Source organism: Macaca fascicularis, chromosome 4 (assembly GCF_037993035.2).
Source record: "Macaca fascicularis isolate 582-1 chromosome 4, T2T-MFA8v1.1".
In the NCBI taxonomy this organism is placed as follows: domain Eukaryota; kingdom Metazoa; phylum Chordata; class Mammalia; order Primates; family Cercopithecidae; genus Macaca; species Macaca fascicularis.
In genome coordinates, this window is record NC_088378.1 from 166306344 (window position 1) to 166333854 (window position 27511).

Here is a 27511-nt window from a genome sequence, read left to right on the forward strand (position 1 = left end):
AGACAAAGGAAATGCTGAACCCAGCAAGAATTCCACGGCTGACACTGGGCCAGCTCTGAAGGGGGACCTTCGAAGCATGGAGGTCAGAAGAGGAGCATCTTCCGATGAGATTGGGTTTCTTACCCAACAACAAGAGGACCAGGAACAGTTTTTTAAATTTAAATTTAAATTTTAATATTTTTTTGAGAGGAAGTTTTGCTCTGTCTCCCAGGCTGGAGTGCAGTGGCGCGATCTTGGCTCACTGCAACCTCCGCCTCCTGGGTTCAAGTGTTTCTCCCGCCTCAGCCTCCCAAGTAGCTGCGATTACAGATGCCTGCCGCCACCATGCCCAGCTAATTTTTTGTATTTTAGTAGAGATGGGGTTTCATTATGTTGGTCAGGCTGGTCTCAAACTCCTGACCTCATATGATCTGCCCTCCTTGGCCTCCCAAAGTGCTGGGATTACAGGCGTGAGTCACTGCACCCGGCAGAAACAGTTTTCTGAATGTCCATTTGAATGTTTATTCTCATCAGTCAATGAAAAGCACGTTGCCGTGACTAGAAGTCACAGCTTAGAATACAGTGACCGACCGTGTTTCCTTGGCTCCTGAGGAGCCCTTTTCCTCCAGAGTAGGTATGTAGATTTGGAACTTGAAATTTTTGTAGAAACTCGCAGAATGAGTGATTGAATGAATGAATGAATCTTACAGAACAGATATAAACTAGTCTTTTTTCTTCGCTTCAGTGTTAAATCACGAGGTTAGTTTTTAAAGTTCTATTTTAAAATCTTTATTGATATGTAACAGTTGTACATATTTTGGAGGTATATATGGTATTTTGATGCCTCTATACAATATGCAATGATCAAAGCAGCGTAATTGGGATATCCATCATCTCAAACATTTATTTTTCCTTTGTGTTGAGAACATTGCAATTCTTCTCTTCTAGCTACCTTGAAATATACAGTAAATTGTATAAATCACCTCGTTATTTCACAGTTGCCCTTCCCTGACCCTTGGCCTGCCTCTTTGCTGCTCTCGCCTCCAGCCCCCTTCTGCATTCTTGCATTTGTTTGTGGACGGCTTGACTCCAGGATGGAAGTGCCGCACTCTGATAGCTCCCTGGAAGCCTTCCACCCCCGCCATGGGCCTGGTCTTGGGGGTCCCTAGAATACATTTGTTTTCTCTGTGTCTTGCGCCCCAGGGGAATTTTAGACCTCACTTCTGGAATCTATGACCTTTGGGATCTCCTGGAGCCTGTCCACTCACCATGGAGAAAGAGGTCCTTTGCACATTTCTGAAGGACCCGGAAGCCTTCAGCCCATCCCAAACAGACTCTATACTCGTGGCATAAAGTGGTTATGCTTGCTGGTTGGCAAAGCATGGACCACCGCATAGTCACTCCATGTGTGTTTTATCTGGGACTACTGCTCAGTTTTGCCCCCCTTAGGCGTTTCACTGCTCATTCACTCAGCAGAGGTTGAGTAAGCAGAATTCAAACTACCTGCATTCATTTTGTCATCAGCATGTGTTAAGGACAGAGTTGCGGCTGTTGGAGAATGAGGTTCAGGAGAAGTCCTCTGGCTCTAATGCATGGCTCCTACCCTAGCCCTGTCTGTGTCATCATGGGCCGACTGCTGGAATCCTGGCCTCTAAAGATGAACAGATGTCAAAGGCCAAGTGACGCCTGGGAATTCCCAGTCCTCTGACCCATGGGTGCAGCCTGGCCTTCCTTCCTCCATGGTCCCTATTTTTTTCAGGCTATCGGCAAGAGACTGAGAGTTCTCTGACTCCACTGGGTGTGCTGGGTGCTGTCTCACTGAGATCCAGAACAACAGTCCTGACTCTTAGAAGTGGAAATAAAGTGGCTTAAAGCTGAAAATGAGAGCCTTGTTCTGCAAAAGAGGAAGAGTGCCTTCCGTGTTACTTGGAGCCGCTTAATCCACTTAATGCCTTTCAGCTTGGTCACACGGAGGGACTAGCCACAAGGTCATGGCTACAGTGCCAGCCCCCGGTCCCAGGCAGCTGCCCAGTGTGCTCATGCAGTTAGAATGTTCACAGAGTAGGACACTGGGCCAAGCACATGGATTACTCTGTCCACCGACCAAGCGCAGATTAAGCCCTTTGTAGACACTGAGAGCTGTGCTTCTGAGGGAATTAAAGGATAGCTTTTGAAAACTATTTTTCTTTCCTCTTTCTCATCTCCTCATTATTTTATGTACTTGAAACAGTATACACAATGTCCTTTTTAAATGAGGTGAAGCCCAGAATCTAGGGATCTGTTTTGAAGTGCAGTGGGGTTTGCCAGATCACTCATGAGGCCTCTGCTTAATCTTGCCAGTCTCCTGGCTTTCATTAGCTAGAACATAGGCCTGCGTGTGGAAGGGGCCCCCAGCATCTTTGCAGCAGCTGGGGAGGGCCGTGAAGTGAGAGGCAGATGGAGCTTCCCTGCTGCTGTGCAGCTGTTTGCTCACCACTTCCCCTTGCAGGCAGCTCCCTGCGGCTGGACTAGGGATGTGCTGCTACACAACATGGCCTTGTGCTGCGGACGGATGCTAGGAGCCACCTGGCCTGTAATGCAAGTGCTACGATTAACAGGAGCAAGTGTTTCACTTTGCATTCAGGCCCCAGGTTTTTTTGTTTTGTTTTTGAGACGGCGTCAGGCTGGAGTGCAGTGGTGCAATCACGGCTCACTGTAGCCCCGGCCTCCTGGACTCAAGTGACCCTCCCACCTTAGCCTCCTGAGTAACTGAGACTACAGCCACCATACCCAGCTAATTAATTTTAGTTTTAATTTTTAGTAGAGATGGGGTCTTGCTGTGTTGGCCAGGCTGGCAGGCCCCAGTTTTGCAGTTGTATTTGCTGACCTGGCACATCGCTTCTGCTGAATCTTAATGAAAACATTCTTGGACAGGGATGAGTCACAGATGCTTTCATGAAACCCATTTCAGAGCACTGTTGGCCCAGGTCCTCCGTGGATGCAGCACTCTTCCCAGGGGTGCACGATGGCCATTTACTCCTGGAAAAGGACCTGAGGAAGTAAATGTAGGAGGAATGTCACATCTCGCTTTTTCTGCTCCATCTCTGGCTCTGCTGCTTTTGTTCTTATTTTAAGAGACAATACCACATTCTGCTGAGGGGGTTCCTTGGGAAGTTAGGGGGAGGATATGAGGATACTGGCACAAGGAACACCTGCTCTAACTGCAATTAGTTTTTCTAGACTCTTTTCTATTGTGGATTAAAACGTTGGAAATGCAGAAACTCTTGGGAAGACAGGCCATGTGCTTTCACGGTACACAAATGGATCTTAAAACCATCCACCCCCCAGCTCATCTGTGTTGGAGAACCGTGAAGCCAAACAGCACTAGAAAAAGCGTCCTATGCAGCCACTCCCCCTGATGCTGCAGCTGCCAGCGACCCCTCTTTGGAAGGGCGGCTGCTGAGCGCTGGCACTTGCTGAAGTTACTGAGAGCCATTACAGTTTGCTTTTGCACACCTCATAGCACCTCCCAAAAAGAAAGTACTCAGGCACTGCATTTGGCCTCTCCTCCTTCCCTGGCCACTTCCAGGCCTCTGCTGTGCGTGTTCTCTTACTTCCCTCTACAACTGGGCTGGCGCTGGTTTGGGCAGCACAGGAAGTGTGTGGCACCCAGATGCGTAAGCACCAGACAGAAAGAGGAGGCTGGATGGCGGAGGTGTCCCCTTTGCCATCCTGCCCTGCTGCCTTTGTCTCCCTGGCCTCTCTTCTGGGCACTTAGCACATTCTCCAACAGATATCCACACACAGGGCTAAGTTCAGGTCCTCAGGGCACAGACTGGTAGGGTAGGTGCAGTAAGGCTGAAGTCCTGGACATAGCAGCCTCCCCGAGGCTCTCCCCAGCTCCTGGCGGAGCCCATTCTCTGCTCTGTCCAGGGCTTGTCGAGGGCGTCTCCCGACTTCTTTGGGAAAGCAGTTTGTTTGCCTTTCTCTTTCAACACTCGCCCATTTGTCACAAACCCACAAGGGTTTAGACAGCCATGCAGCTCCTGCCTGGTTAGGACACATGGGGAATGGAAGAATTATGACTTCAGTGCCCCCAAGAGGTGATGCAAGTTGAAAACATAATCGGATGCAAAAAAAGGTCTGGATTGATTCATACGTGCTAGTGCCAGAACATTTTCAGGGGGACCCAGGAATTTCTTCCATCCAAGCTTCTGCTGTGTGCAGAGGGAACAGTAAGGCGGCAGCAGGTCGTTCACTGCTCATTCACTCAAGAGAGGTTGAGTAAGCAGAATTCCAACTAGCTGCATTCATTTTGTCATCAGGGACCTCACAGTCCAGGAAGGAGGCAAGCTGCCTGCCCATGCATCTGGCAGGAGAGGTGACCTGCTGGAGGCTGGGCACCCAGAATGAAGCAGGCCCTTCCATGCACCCTGCTCCCAGGCCTTTCTTCGCAGAGGCTGAACACAAAGGTGCATGAATCAGATTCCAGTCTTGAACAGTAATATGTGTGCTCACCAAACAACTCCTGTGGGGCTGAGCCTGCGTGGATTAACAGGGCGAAGATTTGTGGGGAAATCTTCCCTCACTCACCTGTCTCTCACATTCTGTGCCTCCTGGAGACCCGTTCAGAATCTCTCTCTCTCTTACAGCCAGGCCTCCTGCTGTGTGGCTCTCTCATTCTCCCCCCCCTTTGTCAGCCTCAAACCACATTTCCCCTGTCTCCCTCAGCCCCGTAGACATTTTCTTTACTTCTCCTTCCTTTTTTCAGTAGGTCTCAGTTCCCTTGCGAGTTCTTTCCCACCCCTCCCCCATCAGCTCATGGAAGCTTGGAGTGGAGCAAACCAAGGGGCCTCTTTTGGGACCCCGTGACAGTGCAGGGCTGCACCTGAGCCCTGTGCCTCTGGAAGACAGCCAAAGGCAATTGCCCACACTTGTATGGCAGATGTCTCCCATCCTTTTGTGTTCCAGGAAATGACTTACTGCAAAGAATCACTCTTTCCCACGAGACTTCGAGAAGACTCACTGTCACGGACTGAGTTGTGTCCTCCTAAAATGCAGATGTTGGAGTCCTAACTCCCAGTAACTCAGAGTGTGACCGTATTTGGAGAGGTCTTTAAAGAGGTGATGAAGGTAAAATGAAGTCGCTAGGGTGGGCCCTAATCCAGCGTGACAGGTGTCCTCATAAGTAGAGGAGATGAGGACACAGACACACATGGAGGAAAGACCATGTGGGGAAACAGGGAGAAGACGGCCAAGGAGAGAGGCCAGAGGAGAAACCAGCCCTGTCCATGTGCTGACCTGGGATTTCCAGCCTCCAGCATGGTGAGACGATGCATCTCTGTGGTTAAGCCTCCACTCTGCAGTACTTTGTTATGGCAGCCCTACTAGCAGACCAGTAGGTCCGTTCATAAATACTGTATACTTGTTCTTGCGATTTCCATAACAGTCATGGGTGACCCCCTTGTTTCCTGTGATAAGGACACACAGAGACCCTCCAAATTACCATTCTTCGTTTCTTAAATGATTAGCTGAACTATTTGTTCCTCCAAACAAGCTAGAAACAGAGCTAGATATTCCAGCTGATTGACAGATGCCTCCTGATGACATGAACATCCCAACTGTAAAATCACCCCCACTTGGAACTGGTTCACCGCTCCCTATGAAAGTCTAGACAAAACCAGCTGCCAGGACAGACTGGAAACCCATCTGGAGCCCCGTCTTCTCCACCTAGGGAGTGAGACCCCTTGAGCTCGTCAAGCTCCTTCTGTGACTGATCGGAGATCCCACTGTGAGTCCAGCTCCTGGTCCCGTGCTCCGGATATCGGTCCTTGGCAGCGTGGTAAGGATTTGATTTTGATATTTGCTTGAGTGCTCTTCGGGCTTTGTTTTGTAGTTGGTTTCTGTTTAACCTTCATACTATGGAAAATTCTCAATCCACTTCTCCCCCGCCTCCTTTAAAAATCCCTTCCGATGATATGTATTCCACTGTGATGAAAATTCAGTTCATTATCCCCCCAAAATGGCAAGATTTCCCTGAGGACAAGTCGGAACTGCAGTGACCCCTCTGAGGCACCTGGAATCTCCCTAATCGTGTCCATCTACAGCCCCCTTGAAGATCTCGTCTCTTCAAAGGTCAGCTTATTTTGCTTGGTATGAGGACGCTGAAACATGAGGAAATGTCTCCAATCTACTTCAAACTGAGCAGTCCCTTAAGCACATCTCTCTTACTACCAACCTCTCCTCCCACTCCTTCTCCACCCTTAATGAAACCTCTCAACACTTCTTCCCCCCACCCCTCTATGGGCCCTGCCCTGAGGCTTTCCCCCTCCACCCAATATTCCTCCTTAGTCTGAGGGACTTCTTTTTTCCTCCTTTAGCCCCTGCTCCCCAAGCTTCCCTGCTCCCACTTCCCTACCTCATCCCGATTTGTTGGTGCTTCCCCAGTATGATGGAAGGCCCATGACCCGAGGGCCCAACTGAATAAGGACTCACTCAGGTCCATATGCAATTGTTAAGGGCTTTTCAGACAGTGAGAATAGGGAAGAGTTTAGTAATCCATTCGGTCTGGTCCTTGGGGTATATTCTCCTTGGTTCCCTGAACCGTATCAATTTTTGCAGCTGTGAATGGGTACCAGAGATGCCACTTTATGTTTTGAAAAAGCCAGATGGGTCACTCTTCATGAGGACTTTCAAAGAAATCAGAACACCCGGATGCAGGCCAAAACTATAGGGGAGAGACTTTAGAATCCATTCCCACTGTCTCTCCTCAAAAACTGGTCAAAGATAAAAGATGGCAGACAACACAGAGATGAATTTGCCTCTCACTATAGACATAGATTAGAAAATGTTAGAAAGGATGACATTTTGATAGAGTCAATTGAGACAGTTGCTAAAGTTTAACAAAATATATGATCTCATCTTATATTTGATGACTGAGCCACTTTTGCTTTTATTATTGCGTTAATGGCTTCTGATCAGAAATCAGAGATATTACCCCAAAACACAACGTAAGTAGGCAGAACGCTTCTCTCTGTGAAAGTGTACACTAGCCCAACATCCTGAAGACTCCATGAGAGAAGAGGCCAAATCAACACAGTGCAAACTGATGGCTGCACAACTTCACTGACCAGGAGGAAGCAAACCAGGCCAATCTGCTCATTCCAAACCCCAACTTGTTAGGCACATGTGCAGATATAAATAAAAACAATGCTTGGCTTGGGATTGCCTGGCTTTAAAACACAAAAGAGAGCAACAGCTTAAAAATTCATCTTTTAATGACTTTCTTGGAGGGGTGTTCCCCTTTGTGTCCACACTAACTTATAAGAGGAGAGCATCTTCCACATCAATGGGCACTCCACTCTCTTCCTAATGGACCCAGAGCAACACATCTCACCATGAACGCCTCTTGCCACTCTCCCTAAGAGCACACAAGTCATGCCTGTGGTGGGACTTGATGAGCATCCATGTGCTGCTTTTATCAGAACCTTATTCTGTCTTATTAGAACCCTCCCCACCCAGTACAGCTTCTTAGTTCCACTACTCAGTAAACCTTCTGGAAAGACAGTTACTTTCCAACTGGACTGCCAGTAGTTTTGCTCCCTTGAAGGCCTCACCCTTAAGAGCCTTGGGTCCCAGCCTTGCTTCTTTGCCCTTTCATGGCTCTCATTGACCATCACACTTTTCTTGCTTCTGTCAAAATCCCTGATCCCCCTTTAAAACCTCAAGTACAAACTATGCTAACTAAAATACCCAACTGCCTTCGAGCTGGTCACTTCACTGACACAGGCCAAATCAAGGAGGCTGAACCTCTCAAAGTAGAAATAGAACCTTCCATGCCACTCTCAACATTACTGTAATATCCTAAAGACAAGAATTCTCCAAGATCTTCAACTTATAATTCAAAGTGTCCTTCACAAAACACTCCTAGTCTCCATGTCTAATTCCTGTGATACTCCCATCCTCTCAGTAAAGAGGCTCAATGGGTACCAGCTAGTCCAAGGCTTGCAAGCAATTATTCAAATAGACAATGCCAGGCTTTCTCTAAGGACCCCAACACCATTCTGGCTTCTCTCCACACCTCACTATTCATCTCATAGTCATCAACTTAGTCATCAACTTATGTTCTGGTTTTTTTCTTTTTTTTTGGACGGAGTCTCACTCTGTTGCCCAGGCTGGAGTGCAGTGGTGTGATCTTGGCTAACTGCAACCTCCACCTCCCAGGTTCAAGCGACTTTCCTATCTCAGCCTCCTGAGTAGCTGGGATTGCAGGCACACACCACCATGCCTGGCTAGTTTTTTTGGTGTGTGTTTTCAGTAGAGATGGGGTTTCGCCATGTTGGCCAGGCTGGTCTCGAACTCCTTACCTCAGGTGATCCACCCGCCTCAGCCTCCCAAAGTGCTGGGATTACAGGCATAAGCCACTGTGCCCGGCCACGTTCTGCTTTTATCAGTATGCTTTTCAACCCTGACTCAAATATCCTTTTGCCTTCACTTGGAAAGGTCAATAATACACATGAACTGCCATGCCTCAGGGGTTTACTGAGGCCCCCACCTATCTCTCCAGGACCCCTTTCAGGCTATTCTGGGCACTGGCTGTTGAGGAGAAATGCCTTGGATTCACAGTTTTCCAGTTTATTTGTCTATAAAGCCCTAATGTGAACAATCTTTTTCTTGATGAGTATTTTCAATGACAACCAAATAATCGAGTTTCCCCTAGGTCAGTGATTCTTAACCAAGGGCGTCTTGCCCCTCAGGGGACAATCGGCAATTTCGAAAGGAGACACTTTTGATTGTCACAAGTGGAAGGGAGGAGATGCTACCAGTGCCTCGTGAGTGGAGGCCAGGATGCTGCTACACATCCTGCAGTGCACGGGATGGTCCCCACATCAGAGAGTGATCCCACCAAAAATATCAGCAATGTCAAGGCTTAGAAATGCTAATCAAGACAATGACCCTTTCCAATCTTATTTAATAAATAAAAAGAACTCAACCAGTTTGCTTTAGTGATGGAGGATGGTTCTCACAGCAGTGTCCTTCCTTTCAATTGTATGAGCTGTAGTGTAGAAATAGAAATGGAACAGTTATCTTTTTGTCTAGTTTTCAGACAAAAAATTGGTCCAGAGCACACCATGAAGGATGATTCTGGGAAATCAGATATTGCTGATGAAAGAGAACTTGGCTGGGGACAAGCTCTGGGTTCTAGCTCTGGTTCCAATGCTACCTTGTTGGGTGTGTGGGACTGTCACTCTCCTCCGGGGGTGGAACGAAAGCACCTTCAGAGTTTTGCTGCCTGTAACAGAGTTTCTTCTAGAACAAGTCTATGCATGAGTCAGTTGAGAGAGTTGCTAAAGTTTAACAGAATATAAAGGAATAAGGAAGAAGAAACCACTCCACCTCTGCCCTTCCACTTCCGTCTGCAGGGTACGTCCACTCATAGCACGGGCTCCCCGTGTGACCCACTTCCCTCTTCTGCATGGGCTTGGGGGAGGAGGAGGCCTGGCATGCCGGAAGGCTGGCCAGGGGTGAGGTCCGTGCCTGGGGACTGGTGATGTGAGAATGGGCTGAGCAGAGAGGAATTCTGTGGCATCTGTTTTTAAAATGGAGTCCAGGGGTGAGCAGTGGCTTATGAATGTTCTCAAGAAAGAAATGGTGACTAGCCTCGGACATTTTGATGTTGCTCTTTGAAAACATCCATATTCTCTTTTGGGATGAATTATAGTTCACTTGTAATATTTCTTTTAAATATATTTTTTAATCTTTAAATTTATTTTAATTTTAATTTTTTTTTTTAAGAGATGATGCCTTGCTCTGTTGCCCAGATTGGAGTGCAGCGGCACCATTATAGCTCACTGCGGCCTCGAACTCCTGGGCTCAAGTGATCCTCCCACCACAATTTCCCAAATAGCTTGGGCTACACATGTGACTTACGATATTTCTTCTTATACAGGAAGCTGAATCTTTTTCTTTAACTTGCAGGAAGAAGTCTGTGGCATTTTTAAAATTTATTTTTGTCTTCACAAACAAGTAGAGTAAGTGATTTAAAAATGTATACATGTGAAATCTTTTTCATAGGTTATCCATATTATATGGTAAGCAAGTGAAACGTATAAAAGGCTGTAGAGAGAAAAAAGGAGTCCTCCTCCCAGCTTGGGGATGGGTGATCTTTGTTTTCTTATCACTATGGTCTTGGAGGGCATTGAAGAAGTTGGAGAGTTGATGCCATAGTGAAGCATGCACCAAACTGAGAAGGCTCAGGTCTTGGGACAGCTTAGGAAAAGAAACAGAGTCTTCATGCAGAGGCTGAATAGGACGGCTGCCAGAACATGCCAGAACATCTGTTCTGGATGTACATTTCCAGGGCAATAAATGACTGCACACGCTTGAGGCAGTTGCCCTTCTGCTCTGTCGATGAAAGAAGAGGGGACAAAAATCAAGGGACAGGAACAAGGCAAGAAATTGAGGCTTTTGGAGTTATAGGCTGGAACTGTGCTGATTTTTCTTCTGAAATAGTTCACTAAGGTGTATTAGCTAACCACTTATGTCTTTCCTTCTGTGTCATCATTTTCTTTTCTTTCTTTCTCTTTTTTGTGAGATGGAGTTTTGCTCTTGTTGTCAAGGTTGGAGTGCAGTGGTGTGATCTTGGCTCACTGTGACCTCCCCCGCCTGAGTTCAAGTGATTCTCCTGCCTCAGCTCCTGAGTGGCTGAGATTACAGGCCTGCACCACCACGCCCAGCTAACTTTTGTATTTTTTGGTACAGACGGGGTTTCATCACGTTGGCCAGGCTGGTCTTGAACTCCTGACCTTAGGTGATCTGCCCGCCTTGGCCTCCCAAAGTGCTGGGACTACAAGTATGAGCCACCATACCCAATCTATGTCATCATTTTCAGTGTAAGTAGTTGTCTAACACAAAGTAACACGTGTTCAAAAGAATAGAGTAGGGTTGCTTGATCTCCTGTGTTTTCTTAGAGTCCTACTGTTTTCTTTCTGTGTTCAGAGCAAGTTCTGATTTGGACACAAAGCATGGCTTCTGGGGATGTCAGTGCTGCCACGCACTTGGTCGTGGGCTTACCATGCTTACTGTGCTGGCTTTGAGTCTCGCTGATTCCCATGCATCGTGGGTCCTTGGAATTCTGTGCTCATGGGGATCCCCAACATGACCTGTGCGTGGGACAGCAGGGAAGGAGGACATGTGCACTGCATAGCTCCCCTCTGTTCACATGCATCTCTACTGTCCCACAGGACTTTACTCATAAAACACAAGTTCACAGGTAAGATTAAGAATGTTAAGATGGTGATGGCAGAGCACTAAGCCAAGAGTGGGTCCTTCTAGGCACAAGGCCCTGTGCAGCATGACAGGTTGGCCACCATGAAGTGGACTCTGCCGATCTGGATGTGAAATCAGGAGGGCTGAGGGGTCTTGAAACATGAGATGAGCTGCCTAAGGCCAAAACCAATTCTCTGAGGATGGTAGAGCCAAGAGCTGGAAGGCATTTATGATAACAACGCTGAACCACTGGTTTTCATTTCCTTGGAACTTGCTGAACTTGTTATCTGAGATTAGAATATCCTTCTTTTTAAAGGTGGTTTGAGCTGAGTGTCTGTTACTTGCAGGTGAAAGCTTTCTGACGTATACAGAGGTCGTCTTGTCCATAATGAGTGAAGGCCATCCTACTTTACCTTTATTTTCCTTACCAGGCTCCATCTCCGTAGCCTGCTTTTCACAAAGGTGGATACATAATTCTAGGGGCCACCTAGCTGGTTCTAATAAGACTCTGGAAGCCAAAAGCTAAAGAAGACCAGGAGACCAAGCTGGAAATCAGGCTCTTCAATCAGATTCCAGAGGAAATGCCACTCCACCCAATCACCTAGCCACAACAGTTCCCTTCCTTCAAGATGCTGCGTTTACATGCACTGCCTCTTTAGGCAAAGGGATCACCTTGTAAGAGTGACCTGTGACCTGAAAAAGCATTAGCCCAGTCACACCCAGGCTTCATTGAGCCATTTGAGTCTCACTGCCTCTCTGTGTTAGTTCCTCTTGCTTTCAGCTAAAGGGTCCTTCTGTTTAGGTGGTGAAAGAAATGATCGTTAAAAACAATTAATAAACCCGGGGACCTCTGATATTATGAGCCCAGCCAGAGATCTGTGTCAAGCAAATCCTTGCAGACAGTTCTGCCAGCCTGCAGATGTCTGTTTGCCTCTCGTGGATTTGATAAGTGCTCATTTATGCCAAGGTGGCTGTAATCATAGTACAGAGGCCTCTGGGAGATATTGTTCACGCTGACCTTACAAACGGAAAACCATTATCTTTTCCTTACCTGAGATCCTGGGGAGTAGTCAGCTCACTCCCTGCCAATGGCCTAAGATGGTTGCTGATGTCACGGCTGAGGAATATCTAGGAGTAATAAACATAAGTAGCTGGAAAATGCCAATTCTGACAATTTGACAACATCATTATCAACATTCTTAAGTACTTACAAGTCTTTTCTTTTCTTTTTTTTGGGAGACAGAGTCTCACTCTGTTGCACAGACTGAAGTGCAGTGGCATGATCTCGGCTCACTACAAGCTTTACCTTCTGGGTTCAAGCGATTTTCCTGCCTCAGCCTCCTGAGTAGCTGGGATTACAGGCACACAGTATGGTGCCTGGCTAATTTTTATATTTTCAGTGGAGAAGGGGTTTCACCATGTTGGCCAAGCTGGTCTCGAACTCCTGACCTCAGGTGATCTGCCTGCCTCAGTCTCCCAAAGTGTTGGGATTACAGGCATGAGCCACCATGCCTGGCCATGCAATACTTAGAGTCACAGTAGTTTGTGGTTAGAGAAATCTCACAGAGGTGACCTGGTTCAGCCCTACCATCAAGGTCATTGAGACACTGGCACCTTGCCCAAGGTCATGCCAACCTGGGATTAGGCGTTTCCTGCCCGATGCCCTTTCCCCACTTCCCACACCTATTGTTCATACTAATTTATTGCAGGTCTTATTTCTATAGTCTCCTTTAATTGCTTTATGTTCACGGGATACTCTCTTCAGGATAAGATTGCAGGTATTTTTTTTATATTACTTCCCCTTGTCCCTGATGCTGTAGGGTTTCGAGCTGAAACCAGTCAAAAAGGACTTCCTGCTGAGTGACTTTTGCCCAGGCAGCAGGGCTGAGGAGCTGGGGACAGAGAGACCCTGGCTGTATTCTTCTGATATGTGTTACACATCAGGCTTGAGTTAATTTGGTCGGGTTCAATAATGCGCTGCAGTTACTCTGTACATACCTGGAATCATGGAGGGTCAGGTCTGGAAGGAGATTTAAAGACAACGTGGTCTTATGGTTCTCTAACTGTGCTCCAAGGAACCCTAGGGGCTCCTGTGTGGGAGCGGGGGGTGCCTTCTGTTCAACCTCTAAAAGCAGGTGGGCTGGAGAGCTGAGCTGACTTAGGCCTAGGCCTTGGCCCCTTTTCTTGAGATATTTTATTTAATGGTGCGGCTGTATCAGATTTCTTGTAAACAAAGGGCTTGGATGATAGAGCATTGTTGACAGCTGTGAATCCAGTCCAGCTCTTTCATTTTCACTATGAGAAAATGAGGCTTGGAATGAGGGAAAAGGGACTGGATGACTGCGTGCAGAGCTGCACACCTAGCTAGTGACAGGAGCCAGGATGGAAACTCCTTGCAGATGCCCCCTCCATACCTTGCAGAGATGACCTGGTCCCTCCAAGAAGCTGTGTTTTTGGCTTGATTGAGAGGTTGAAGTACAGAAACCAACTCTATGGTGGCTGCTCATCTGGGAAAAGAAAGGGACAAAATCTACACTTACTGAGTGACTACCGTGTCACAGACACGGAAAATACATTCACTCATTTGGAGCGGGTTTGTGGAGCGCCTCCTGCATAGCAGATGCTGCCTTGCCTGTCATGGGTCCTCTTTCCTATAATAACCTCCCAACAAGCCTGCAGGGGAAGCTCTCACAGGCTCCAGAGCTGAAGGCTCTCAGGGTTACGCACCTCGCTCACCAGTGGCTGTTCACCATATCTGAACTGACACCCTTTGAACTCCAAATCTGCTGTCCCACATCACATCCTAATATGCTTTTAATTTTTTTTTTAATGTCTCCAGAAGTCAGCGGCTGTCAATTGCATATGAGCTTTCCAAAGACTTGAAACTCAGTTTAAAAAAAAGAAATGTGAGTTTCCCTTTATCTGTTTGGAAAATGGCCGGGCGGGGAGTGGGCCCTCAGTGCCTGTTCTCCTGGGGAGGTCGTCTTCGGTCAGCAGAGCTCCCTTAGAGTCCTAATCTGTTTCCTGATTTGGGCTTTCATGACTGACACACATGCAGCTTTACCCTTGTCTCCTGTTCACGGGGAAAATTCTGCTCGTCTTGCCGCTCAGCTGCAGGGCGGGTCTGGGAGCAGCTGTCCCTCGGGGAGATGGGTGAGGCCGTCTGAATGCCAGCGATGGAGAGATAGCAAACTGTGGTGGAGGGAGAAACTGTTAACGTGCACGAGGGCACCAGCCTTCAGTGGTGCAAGAAGTTTTCAACTGTCCTTGTCTTTCAAAAGACACTGTGTCTCAACAGAGTGTCAGCAACTTCTGAAGCCATTTCAGGCTGTATTTGTTAATCACATTTTAGAATTCTGCCTGGGTGGGCTCTGCCCAGCTTCTAGTGGTGTAAATATTAGAAATGAGACTGATGTGGGTGCTGGGAGGGGAAGGAATTATGGAAAGACAACATGAAGGGAAGTTCAGGGGGGGTTTGAGGCAAGCTGTGTAGGATCTGGTTCAATTGTTCTGTCTCATACTGGGAATATGATGGCTATCATTCCTTGGAAAATGTGCATTTTCAGCATTAGTACACAGGATTTTTTTTTCCCTTGCTCTTAGAGTGTGTTGTTAAAAGTTAGCGGTAGTGATGGTTTTATTTATTTTAAAAATTTTTTAAGGTTTTTTTTTGTTGTTGTTGTTTTGTTTTTTTGTACAGATGAGGTCTCCTTATGATGCCTAGGCTGGTCTTGAACTCCTGGGCTCAAGCAGTCTTCCCACCTCAGCCTTCCAAAGTGCTGGAACTACAGGTGTGAGCCACTGCACCCAGCTTCATTTTTATGTTATTAATTGAAGAGTATATTCTCCCCCACTAAAAAGTGGTCATTTTCCAGACTACCTTTAAAGAAGAATGAAACACCTTCCTTCCAGGCAGCTAAATCTAAATATTATATACTTTTTTAAAGCAACTCCATAGCAAAGATGTGGCAACTGCGGGTGAAGTATCTCTGAGCAGGAGATCAATGCAAAAATGCAACTGGGGAGGGGGCTCGGGGGCCAGTTTCAGGGAGGTTGGAACTGCTGTGTTCTCATCAGCAGAAGTGGCTCCTGCCCACCCCCCATCCCAATCCCTTCTCATGTGGGACAGGGTCTGTGAGCACCCTCCCTACCGGGTAGGTTCTATGGCAATGTGGGCACATACCCTGGGGCGGGGGGCCGAGGGACTTACTCACTTCGTGAGCGCCAGTGTAGTAGTGAAGGGAATGCCTGATGAAAACAACATTCTACCAGTATGCGCTGCTTTCTAACCTACAAAGTGCTTCTGTGTACACTGTTCCATTTGAGAATTCTTTTTTTTTTTTTTTTTTTTTTGAGACGGAGTCTCGCTTTGTCGCCCAGGCTGGAGTGCAGTGGCCGGATCTCAGCTCACTGCAAGCTCCGCCTCCCGGGTTCACGCCATTCTCCTGCCTCAGCCTCCCGAGCAGCTGGGACTACAGGCGCCCGCCACCTCGCCCGGCTAGTTTTTTTTTTTGTATTTTTTTAGTAGAGACGGGGTTTCACCGGGTTAGCAAGGATGGTCTCGATCTCCTGACCTCGTGATCCGCCCGTCTCGGCCTCCCAAAGTGCTGGGATTACAGGCTTGAGCCACCGCGCCCGGCCTCCATTTGAGAATTCTAAGTAGAATCCTGAACAGGCTGGAGCAGATCGCCCACTCCAAGGGACAGATGTTGGCTGGTACTATTGGTATTCATGGAAGATTCCTTCTGACACTCCCTCCTTTTCTGCAATTGCCATGAACTTGAGCACTGGGCCAACATAAATCATCCAAGGATGAACACGCTGCACACGGACGGCTCCCCTTTGTTTGGTTTTGAAGGGATTCCATCTCTATTCTCTTGCCATGTGCTCCTTCACCCCCCTCTCCGCCCCCGTCTTTCATTTCTTTCTCTCTGGAAAAGATATTTCAACTCACAGGACTGGGATGTTGAAACGGACACCCAAGAGTATCACAGATGGGCCAGGCCTGGACCTCTTGGGACAACATTCCTCACGACTTTTAGAAGAGATTAGGGATTTGGGACTGGTGGCAACTGGTAACATTTTCAGTGTTTGGTGAACAGCCAGGGTCCCGAGCTCTGGGAACAGCCTGATTTAGCTCTTTGTTTAAGTTTTGGGTTAGAGGCTCCCAAGAAGCTGGTGCAGGGGAAAGAAATTAACAACCATGGCTCATTCACAGCCAGGCAGCCAAATGGACAGCTCTATAAGACTCAAGCCGACAGCGGAGAGAGCGCAATCGAACAGCCTTGGCGCAGCTTTCAGAGGAGAACGTTATTCACCCCAACTGCTCTGCATCTGCCTGGACGTCTGCCAAGATCTGTGAGCACTACAGCGTTGGTATGCTTTGGGTGAGGCCCGTGGCCATGGCAACGAGTTGGGAGCAACCCGGTCCCTGGGAATGAGAACAGTGGCTAAAATCAGGCAGGCGAGGGATAGGGAGGAGAGGTAAAGGTTGGACTTGCCTGAAGATGGAGCCGTTTTATTGTTGTGGGTAAAGCTGCTACCGTCAGGGGCTGTTTGCAGAGTGGGTGCAGCTCAAGCTGGGAGCATGTTAGACTCAGCGACTGCAATCAACCTATTGACTTGTTCCCATGAGGCAGAGTAGATGAACTGCTGCAGTACTGGTCAGGTACCACCAGCCTCCTGTGAACCAGCCCTCATTGAAACATTGATGTGAAAGGCCATGGTGTTCCCGTAAGAGGATGCCTGTTATCTCCCTTGACTAACTCTTCAATATGCCTCATTCTCACACGCTGGTGTGCAGGAAAGAGTCCAGCATACCCCATTGGCAGAGATGCTCTGTATGTGCAAAGTGTTCGAGTAGAGCACTGGGCTCAGGTTTGAAGATGTGAGTTCTAATGCCAGCAAGGCCATTACCTCCCAGTGACCTCATGTCTCGATTTCCTCAACCACAAAACAAAGGCATTGGTGAGGTGACCTCCAAGGCCCCTCCGGTTCTCACCTTCTGTGTCTCTACAGACTGGAGAGTAGAAGATGATGAGGCACTTTTATTAGTTGAGTCTTCTTCATTTTCTGTTTCCATTTCTTTGAAGTCATCAGCTGGAGTTGAGGACAAGTTTTAACAATAGATAGGTTTCTTTTCTTTTTGTCTCTTTTTTTAAAAAAAATTTTACTTAAAAAAATAAAGGCCGAGCATAGTGGCTCATACCTGTAATCCCAGCACTTTGGGAGGCCAAGGTGGGAGGATAGATTTTGAGTTTGAGACCAGCCTGGGCAACATAGTGAGACTCTGTCTGTACAAAAATTTTAAATTAGCTAGGCATGGTGGTGTGTGCCTGTAGTCCTAGCTACTCTGGAGGCAAAGGCAGGAGGATTGCTTGAACCTGGGAGGTTGAGACCACAGCGAGCTATGATTGTGATACTGAACTCTAGCTTGGGCAACAGAGCAAGACCCTGTCTCTTTAAAAAAAAAAAAAAAAAAGACTATTTTTTAAGAACAGTTTTAGGTTCACAGCGAAATTAGGAGGAAGGTACAGAGATATGTCACATGCCCCCTGCCCCATGCATGCACAGCTTCTCCCATTAGCAATGTCCCCACTCAAATGGTGCCTTTGTTATAATCAATGACCCTCTACTGACACATCATCATCATCCAAAGTCCATAGTTTACGTTAGGGTTCACTGTTGGTGGTGTACATTCCATGGGCTTGAACAAATGAATAATGACATTACCCACCACTGCAGGATCATACAGAGTAGTCTCACTGCCCTAAACATCCTCTGTGCTCCACCTGTTTGCCCCTCCCTGCACTCTAACTCCTGGCAACAACTGATCTTTTTACTGCCTCGATAGCTTTGCCTTCTTCGGAATGTCATGTAGTTGAAATCATACATCATGAAGCCTTTTCAGATTGGCTTCATATCGTTTTCTTTTATTTCCTTCCTTCTTCCTCCCACCACCTTTCCTTCTATCCTTTCTGTATTCCTAACTCTTGGATGTATTTTCCAGCATCATGACTTGATGGGACTTTTGCTAAGGTAGGCAATCATAAAAAGTCACAAATCTTTTGTCAGCCTTATTGCCTCACCTCTGAGATGGTCCCAACACTCTTTAAGGCTCACTTTTCCAATCCACAGATTCCCCAGCAGAAGTCCAAGCTGCTGAGCCTCACATCTTCTTTTCCACTAGTGATCTTTACCACTACTTCACTGGAGTATTGTAGCATTTGAAAATCTTCATATGAAGCCATAGGTCTGGGTTTTTTTGTTTTTTGTTTTTTTTTTGAGACGGAGTCTTGTCCTGTTGCCCAGGCTGGAGTGCAGTGGTGCAATCTCAGCTCACTGCAAGCTCCACCTCACGGGTTCAAGTGATTCTCTTGCCTCAGCTTCCCAAATAGCTGGGATTACAGGTGTGCCACCAGGCCCAGCTAAACTTTTTGGCATTTTTAATAGAGATGGGGTTTTACCATGTTGGCCAGGCTGGTCTGAAACTCCTGACCTCAGGTGATCCGCCCACCTCGGCCTCCCAAAGTGCTGGGATTAAAGGTGTGAGCCACTGTACCTGGCCTGAAGCCATAGTTCTTAACCTCAGTTGTGCAATAGAATTATCTGGGGAATTTAAAAATTAGAAAAAACCTACACCTGAAGATTGTGATCTAATTGGTCTTGCGTAGGGCCTGGGCACTGGTATTTTTTAAATGTTTCCCAAGTGATGCTAATGTAGCCATTCTGCAAGCCACAGTTGAAAGGCTTATTCAAGCATCCTGTTGCTGAATGCATGTCATCCTTACCATTTGACTCTGGAGGTTGTTTTCTCGTCTTCTGATGTGGCTGCCCTGTTGAGGCGTGCCCCTTAGTTTGGAGATTACTCCCTGCAGTAGGTCGCCTGGAATATGATCCCCAGTGATCCCTGCTTCCTGGTATTCTGGCCCTGGTGTGATTCCCTTCCCTTTAAGCCTGGACAGGATTAGGGACTTGCTTCTAACCAACAGCATATGGCAAAAATAAATGTTTATTGTTTTAAACTTCTATGTTTTAGGGTCATTTATTTACACAGCAAAGATAACGAATGCACTTCTGAAAGAAGAGGTGGCTCCTTAGGAACACGTTCCTGCGGGGGCCAGACCTTCTGTTGATTTTGAAGAATGGAGGGTCTAAGAGTGTGTCCCCAGGGGAAGTATTAGGCAAGGCCCAGATTGCTGGGGTTGGAAAGGCAGGTGACAAATAAGCGGACTCTTGCTGGCTAGACTGGTGCCTCTCCTATGCGCCCAGACACAGGAGAGCCTGGGCAGTCCTGCTAAGATGTGGATTCTGGTTCAGCAGGTCTCGGTTGTTGTTCAGGAATTATACAAGCTCCCAGGGGGTGCTGATGCTGCTGGTCTGGGGACCATATGTTAGGGGATAAGGAACTGTTCTAATTGAATGCATGTTTCTTTCTATGCTTACTTCCTTTTTAAATACAGCAGTCTTCTTTATTCCACCAATGACTTCGCTCGCGGTGCTTCCAGAAGCCAAGAAAGTGGGCTTTGCCCTTGGGGATTTAGGAGGCAGAGCGGCGCCCCCTGGAGGCCACATGGTGGAGGCGGCTATGAGGCCTGGAGTCTACAATTTAGATTGAATCACAGGAAGAAGCTATTTACACAAGTCAAACATGTTTCAATGTTGGCAATTTCATAAGATTCCAATCCTTAAGGAATCAAAGCCTGGCCACCTGCTTCCACCGAGAGGTGTACCTTTCCATGCCAGGCTTGGAGCGTCCCTCTTTATTTAAAAAGGAGAGGATTCCGAAGCAGAACTTCTCAAGCTCTTCCACCCAAATCCCCTCACCACAGGGACGGAAGTCCTGGGCATGCAGCCTAAAGCAGCCAGGAGAAAAACTTTGACCTTAATTTTTTTAAATGATTTCACATGAATCAATGGAATGTGTTTATGATAAAATCATCTCCTCCTGAAATATATGTGTAAAACTACTGCCCCAGTTAAATGCACTTAGTGTAACCGAGCCCTAGGATTGGCCTCTCCAGCGTGAGAAGCATTGCCAGCACTCCAGCTCCCCAGGTCCCACTCTGGGATCCCACCTCCTCAGATCCTCCCACTTCCTCACACTCTCTGGCCTCTCGCTTTTGACCCTGCTCCCACCACGCTTCCTTTCCTCAGAGTCTATCAGTCCTCTCTTGTCTTCACCTTGGTCTCTGCCAAGTGTGGGTCCAAGTCACACATGTGGACTCTGATCACAGGAACTCCAAGCTCCAGACCTCCCAAAGCACCCTATGGAGAGACCTTACCTTCTTGGACAGACCCTCTCCCCACAGCTAGATCTCACCCTCTGGGTAGACCCATCTCCCCAACTAGAACTCATCCTCCTGAGTAGACCCCATCCCCCCAGCTAGATCTCATCCTCCTGAACAGATCCCATCACCCCAGCTAGATCTCACCCTCTTGGGTAGACCCATCTCCCCAACCAGAACTCACCCTCCTGGGTAGACCCTTCTCCCCAGCTAGACCTCATCTTCTGGGTAGACCCCATCCTCCCAGTTAGACCTCACCCCTCTGGGTAGACCCCATCCCCCAGCTAGACCTCACCCCTCTGGGTAGAGCCCAACCCCCCAGCTAGACCTCACCCTCCTGGGTAGAGCCCAACCCCCCAGCTAGACCTCACCCTCCTGGGTAGACCCCAACTCCCCAGCTAGACCTCACCCTCCTGGGTAGACCCCATCCCCCCGGCTAGACCTCACCCTCCTGGGTAGACCCCATCCCCCCAGCTAGACCTCACCCTCCTGGGTAAACCCCATTCCTCCAGCTAGACCTCACCCTCCTGGATGGACTCGACCCTCCTGGAGATACCTTTCCCTCCTGGGTAGACCCCAGTGGCTACACACCCCTCCTTCCACCAGCTTTCTCCCCCAGGGTTCTAGGCAGCAGAGTGTCTCTGTGAAAAGGATACTAAGTGATTCCCCAATATTTCTGTTTCCAGCCTCTGGTTGGCTCTCCCTGGGGCTAATGGTTCTTTCACTCACTATTTCTCCAGGCTTTCCCTGATGACAAGTATATTCTGAGGCTGTTCTAATGATATAGATTTTGGACCCCATCCCAGTTCTACTGAATCCGAGTCTCTGGGGGAGGAGTTGGGGCTCTGCATCTGGACACTTCCTGCAGGGCCCCTCCTGGGAGGCAAGCCCGAGGAGCACCGCTGAGGCTCACCTCAGTGCCCATCCTAGACCTTCAGCAGCCAGCAGAAGATGTCTCCGCCGTCCCTCAGCCCTGATTCCCACTGTCACCCCAGCCGGGCTTGGCACTGCCTCCTTTCTCACTCAGAAGATTAAGGCCATCTGTTCTGTGCTTCCCAAGTTTCCCACCCTCCACCCTAAAAATTTCTCCCTGTTTCCCAGTCTTTCCTCTTCTCTTAGAAAATAAACATCTTCCCAGGCTGCCTCTCCGGTGGGTCTGGGCTCCTCCTTGCTGTCTCCCCAGCACCTGGCCTTTCCAGCCCTCCCTCTGTATGTCCAGTGTTTCCCTCACCAAAGGACTTGTTTTGTTTTTCAAATTGGAGGTTTTGTCTTCTCCTCCCTAAAAACCAAAACATCTCCCTGAGAAGTAACTCCCTCAAGCTACCGATACGGAAGGCGGGCAGGGAAGTGCTGGGAAGGGAAGGGTGTGGTCCCTGGCTAGGGCTCCACCCCGGGGCCTGTACCCACAGACCTAGGTGAGGACAGGCATTTCTGTTTTCGTGCCTAAACGTTGCATTTCCCAAGACTACCCTGGCCTGCCACACCCTCATCCTGTGCCTACAAAAATCCCGAGAGCCCAGCAGGCATGCACACAAGCCTCTGGACGTCAACAGGAACACACCGGTGTAAGAGCACACTGATAGAGGCCCGTGGCAGGCTGGCAGGCCATCGACAGGCAGAACCACTCGGTGCAGTTGGAGGAGATCTCGGCCACTGAGCGGTCCGACTTCAGAGGGGAAAACCACCTTCCCACTCCATCTCCCTTCTGGCTCCCCCATCTGCTGAGAGCTACTTCCACACAATAAAACTTTGCAGTCATTCTGCAAGCCCATGCGTGATTTGATTCTTTTGGTACACCAAGGCAAGAAACCCTGGGATACAGAAAGCCTCTGTCCTTGGAAAAAGGCACGAGGTCTAACTGAGCTGACTAGGAATGGCTCAACTGAAACAGCACCCTGTAACACAGGCGCACTGGGGCCTCAGGAGCTGTAAACATTCACCCTTAGACATTGCCGTGGGGTCAGAGCCCCACAACCTGCCCATCTGCATGCTCCCCCTACAGATTTGAGCAGCAGGGCACAGAAGAAGCCAGCCACACTCCCATCACAAGCCCTGCCAGGAGGATAAGGAAACTTCTCCCGTTTCACCCTGCCTTCCTGTCACTCCACTCGTTTCATCTCGGTGTATGTGTCTGGTCTTCCTCAATTCTTTCTCTGGCCTCACACAGTGCCCTGAATAATGCTTTGCAAGGCCTTTGCCAGGAGCCTAGGTGAAAGGCAGAAGATGTGCCCCTGCAGCATCGCAAGGTAGAGATGGTGGTTACAAGAGGAGGACTAGATTCCCAGTTTGCCCTTGGAATGGGCAGCCCCTTGGATTTTGTTTTCCCTGATACTGCTGTTCTGATCCAAGGCCTTGGGGCCTCAATACAGACACCCAAGGCCAGGCCTATCTTTGCATGAACAACTAAAGAAAGCCCAGAGGATGACTAAAATGACCACACTATATGGCTCTGGAGGACCGGAAGTTACTGAGGCCTATGAGTGGGTTTTTGCACAGACTGCAGTAAAGGTCCTCAGAGAAGACCCTCAAGAGCTACAGGGGGGTCTAAGTTAAATGCCACCTCTAGACTGGGCCCCAAAACTGGTGCTGATTATTTTTACTCCTACCCCACCCACCAGCCTGATAGGCGATTCCTGAAGTAGCAGTGGGGCTCTCAGTGGTGCTCACTAGGCCCAGAGCTCAGTACTTCCCCATTCTGCTTGATGGGGCTTATGTAACCAAGGATGACAGATGGGACAATCCCTGTTGGTGAAGACTCTGAGTTGATTCTGACCAGGACCAGGGATAAAACCCAGCGCCTTTATCTTTCCCCTTTGTACCATCTTCAGAAAGACCTCCTTTTGCAGCAGTTCTTGAACTGTGATCTGTGAGGTGCGGTTGCGAGAATCCTTTTTTTTTTTTTTTGAGACAAAGTCTCACTCTGTCACCCAGACTGGAGTGCAATGCTGTGATCTCAGCTCACTGCAACTTCTGCCTTCCGGGTTCAAGAGATTCTCCTGCCTCAGCCTCCTGAGTAGATGGGATTACAGGAGCGTGCCTCCATGCTCAGCTAATTTTTGTATTTTTAGTAGAGATGGGGTTTCACCATGTTGGTCAGGCTAGTCTCAAACTCCTGACCTCATGATACACCCGCCTTGGTCTCCCAAAGTGCTGGGATTACAGGCATAAGCCACCATGCCTGGCCCGGCGAGAATTCTTTTATAAAAAGTTCTGGGTTTATAAAACTGATTCTTCAACTAGAACAGGCACACAGGAAAAAGGTTGACTAAAACCCCTTTTCTCTTGCCTCATTTTGGTGATTTCCAACTAGGCTGTTGGGATAGGCAGACCTAAGTGCCACTTCCATCTTTCCATAGGTATCTTGGAGAATCTTTGACCAATGGAGAGCTAATCAAAGACAACTTTAATAGGAGAAGAAAATACATGGATTGGGAGTATGGCTGAAAAGTCCCACTGAACAAGGCCCTCAAGTGGAGTTCCTGTGGAGTGGTCACCTTTCTGATGACTTCAACTGGGAACGTCAGCACAGAACTATTGCTGGGTGTTCATTCCATCACCCCTTCCTATGTCCCTGCTCAGGACACCCTGCATCTGTCTATATGCATTGCTACTGGTTTAGACAGTGAGTTACATTTAGTGCATTTTTGCATTGTTCTTTATTGTATCCATGGTATCTAGCACAATTCTGGTTCTTATTACAGCTTGGTAAATGTCATTGATTAATCCAGGACAGATTATCTCTCTATTTAAATTTGTGAATCCTCTGTGTAAACAATTTGATTAAAAATTTATGACAAAATTCATGAGGCCTGGTGATGTATAGATTGATCAACTGATTTAGAGTTATAGGTGGACAAGATGCATTTACATATTTACGTAGTGTCTTTTCAGTGTGAAGTTTCTTCTTAGTGGCAAAAGTTCTGGCTACTTGTATTTCTCTCATGAAACATGATTATTACTGGCAGTGCCATGGCTCTTCTTCACTTTTTTGTATTGAAGCAACACAGATCATACCCCTGTAGTTCCCTGATACCATGTGTTTAATAGTAGTTACATCATCACTCAAGAGGCTGCCTTGTCCAGCGTATGTCTTGCATACTGGCTTCTACTGACCCTCTGAAAGCTGTTACTGTGCTTTCCATTGGCGATGATCACAATTGCAAATCTTATCCAGAGCATGCAGGAAAATGTGAACAGTAATTCATCTTCTGGTCATGAAATGCACTGTTCAGAAATTTATGATGTAAAGGTAGAAGAACACATCTTCCAACCACATTTTCTCTTCACTCTTTAGACTGGCATCCTGTGTTTTCGGACAGTTGACTCCATGCCTGCCTAACACAGAAAGTTAACTCTTTCTGTGTTAACTCCATGCCTGCCTTCTACACTCCATCACCAAAGGAAAGGACAGGCCAGAGGCCCTGGGTGGAGCAACTAGAGGAGTCCAATTCAGCAAGGAATGTTCATCCCTCCTCTGGCACAGCCTAAGCCCTGAGAGAGCACAATGTCATCACATCCACTGGAATCAAGAGCATATCTGGTGGGAACTTGGAGTAATGTCTCACAAGCCCTGGGTACTACCTGACACATGGCACAGAGCCTACAGAGGGGGTGACAGTGCCATTGATGGGGCACAGGGTAAAGGATGCTTGCCATTCCCTCTGCCTCACTGTTTTTGGGTGCTGCAGACCAGAGCTGCCACTAAGTAGGAACACAGAGGAAGGAGAGCTGCTGTGAGGGCCACTGATGTTGCTGAAGATGAGGGTCTGGGATAGATCATCTTTAGCCCAGGACACTGTGCTCATCCAGTCCCCGATGTGAGTGAGTCACCCCAGATCAGTGTGTCAGCACTCCAATATGGCCATACATATGAGCTGGGGCAGGAGCCCTAGTTTGGCCATGGTGGGTGACATGGGGTCTGGGCTACCAGCTTATGTGGATTACTCATGCATCTCCTCCGGTCCTGCCTAGGTTTGATCTTAGATACACGATTTCCATCCTATGATGCATCTTGTCCCACTGCTGACACCTACAACCTCATGAGGTCCACCAGATAACATGCCTCCAGTGGCAGGTGTGCTTGCACTACAGTTTGGACCTGTTGCAGAGCTCTTTCCTACTTCAGCTCCACTCAAGAGTCAGCACCCTTTTGTGTCATCCAGTATAGGGGCTGAAGCAGCATTCCTAGGTATGAAATGTGTTGCCTTCAGAAGCAAATGAGGTACACCATGCACTGTGCTTCCTTCTTTGTGGTAGGGAATGCAATATGCAGTGATTTTATTTGAATTTAGAGGGATATTCAGGAATGGCCCTGGCCATTGGATCTCTAAGGACTTTATTGACATGTGTATCTCTGGATCTTCATAGGGTTTATTTCCCATCCTCTCTAGTGCATGTATCTTACCAAAATCTCTAGTGAGATAGCCATCTATCATTGCTTCTGCCCCATCCCCCAGGTGTCATGATGTTCTGTGGGACATTCAGGTAGTCCACATATCCTCAAGCTATTTTAGGATGGAAGGCAGTAAAGTTCATTTAACCCTGAGGCAAAACTTCAGTTTAATATTGTTTTCTATCCTACTAAATACAAACCATTTCTGATCCTCTTGCTTGATTGGAATGGAAAAGAATGCATCTCCCAGGTCAATGGTTGTACCAAAGGCCTCACTAATTGGTTCTACCAAAGATACTATGTCTAGTATAGCACCTGCATTCAGGGTTACTATTTGTTTAATCCTGGTGTAGATTACAGTCATTCTCCAGGGTTTATCTAGTTTCTGCAGGGTCTAGGCTGGTGAATTAAATGGAGATATGATTAATAGCACTGCCTTGTGCCCTTGAGGTTTTTAATGGTGATACAAATTTCTGCCATCCACTTCAGAATGCAATATTATTTTTGATTGACAACCTCGGCTGACAGTGGTATTTTCAGAGTTTCCATTTGGTGCTCTCTGCTATGACAGGTCTTAGCCCATGGGCCAGAGACCCCATGTTAAGGCTAATCCAACTATCAAGTAGATCTGTTCCATCTGTGCACTTAGGAAACAGGGCAATGCCCACAGCATGTTAGTGGACCCAGCAGGACCACTAGGAGCTGGACATTAGCTACTACTTCACTTAGTGCCTGTCCCTGGGGGGCCACACTCTAACAGGAGACTGTGATTACACTGTGGGTACCCAAGAGTCCATGTCAACTCAGACCTGTGTCCAGTAGTCCTTGGACTGTCTGAGTCCTCCCCTTTCCCCAGTGATTAGCCACCTGAGTAAACGTCCATAGGTCCATTTGGGTAAGGACTACTTTTGTGGGTTGAATTGCGTCCCCTCCAAAAAGATCTGTTGAAGTCCTAAACCCCATACCTCAGAATGTGACCCTATTTGGAAAAAGTTTTAACCACATGGAGATGAGGTCATTAGGGTGGATCCCACTCCAGTATGACTGGAGTCCTTATGAAAGGGTGAAATATGGATTGATTCTTGCTGTACGGAAGCCATGAGGATTCCTGAGACAATGCATGAGTACACTTTACATTGAAAATGTCGAATCTGAGCCACCCCCCCTTTCCACACCCAGGGCACACATTCGGATAGCATTTTCCCCCCAGAGGTACTGATTTAGCCCCTGAAACATTCTCAATACAGTGTAACAAGTGGTCTCTGAAATGAAATCTTATTCTCAAGCAAGACCTAGATACTGGCCTGGCCCTCTGTCTCCAGAAAACTCTTTGATGGGAGCCCTGAGGCATTTCAAGGGCTTATTAACCGGCAGCTAGGTTTAATGAGTATATTCTGTAACTTCCAGGTATTCTGTTAGGACACTGTTATCCAAACAGTGCATAACAAAACTTTGGTTCATTGGAAAGACATTCATTTCCTTGGGTTCTTTGCCAATTTTTGCTTTAGGGAAGTAGAGGGTGGAGGCTTTGGTCACCATGGTGAAGACAGCCAGAAGGACAGTTGGATGTGCCTGCATAGAATGCAGTGGGTGTGGTTGTGGGAGT

General features: G+C 47.8%; 2 long non-coding RNA genes across 5 annotated transcripts in view; one reads left to right on the top strand and one right to left on the bottom strand.

Annotated features, from left to right (window-relative positions):
• The window catches only part of LOC135970713 (uncharacterized), a 43445-nt gene extending 23250 nt beyond the window's left edge, over positions 1–20195 (top strand). The window contains exons 2-3 of one of the 3 annotated variants that reach the window (XR_012434260.1): positions 4930–5800; positions 19689–20195. This is a non-coding gene — a long non-coding RNA (uncharacterized lncRNA). Of the gene's footprint in view, positions 1–4929; positions 5801–16436; positions 16603–19688 lie in introns of those variants that run through there. The other 2 variants (XR_012434261.1, XR_012434262.1) reach the window with 2 other exon arrangements.
• The window catches only part of LOC135970712 (uncharacterized), a 29071-nt gene continuing 2303 nt past the window's right edge, over positions 744–27511 (bottom strand). The window contains exons 2-5 of one of the 2 annotated variants that reach the window (XR_010586559.2): positions 14291–14418; positions 13641–13733; positions 12278–12354; positions 744–3009 (exon numbers count right to left, since the gene is read on the bottom strand). This is a non-coding gene — a long non-coding RNA (uncharacterized lncRNA). The remainder of the gene's footprint in view (positions 3010–12277; positions 12355–13640; positions 13734–14290; positions 14419–27511) is intronic. The other variant, XR_010586560.2, reaches the window with a different exon arrangement.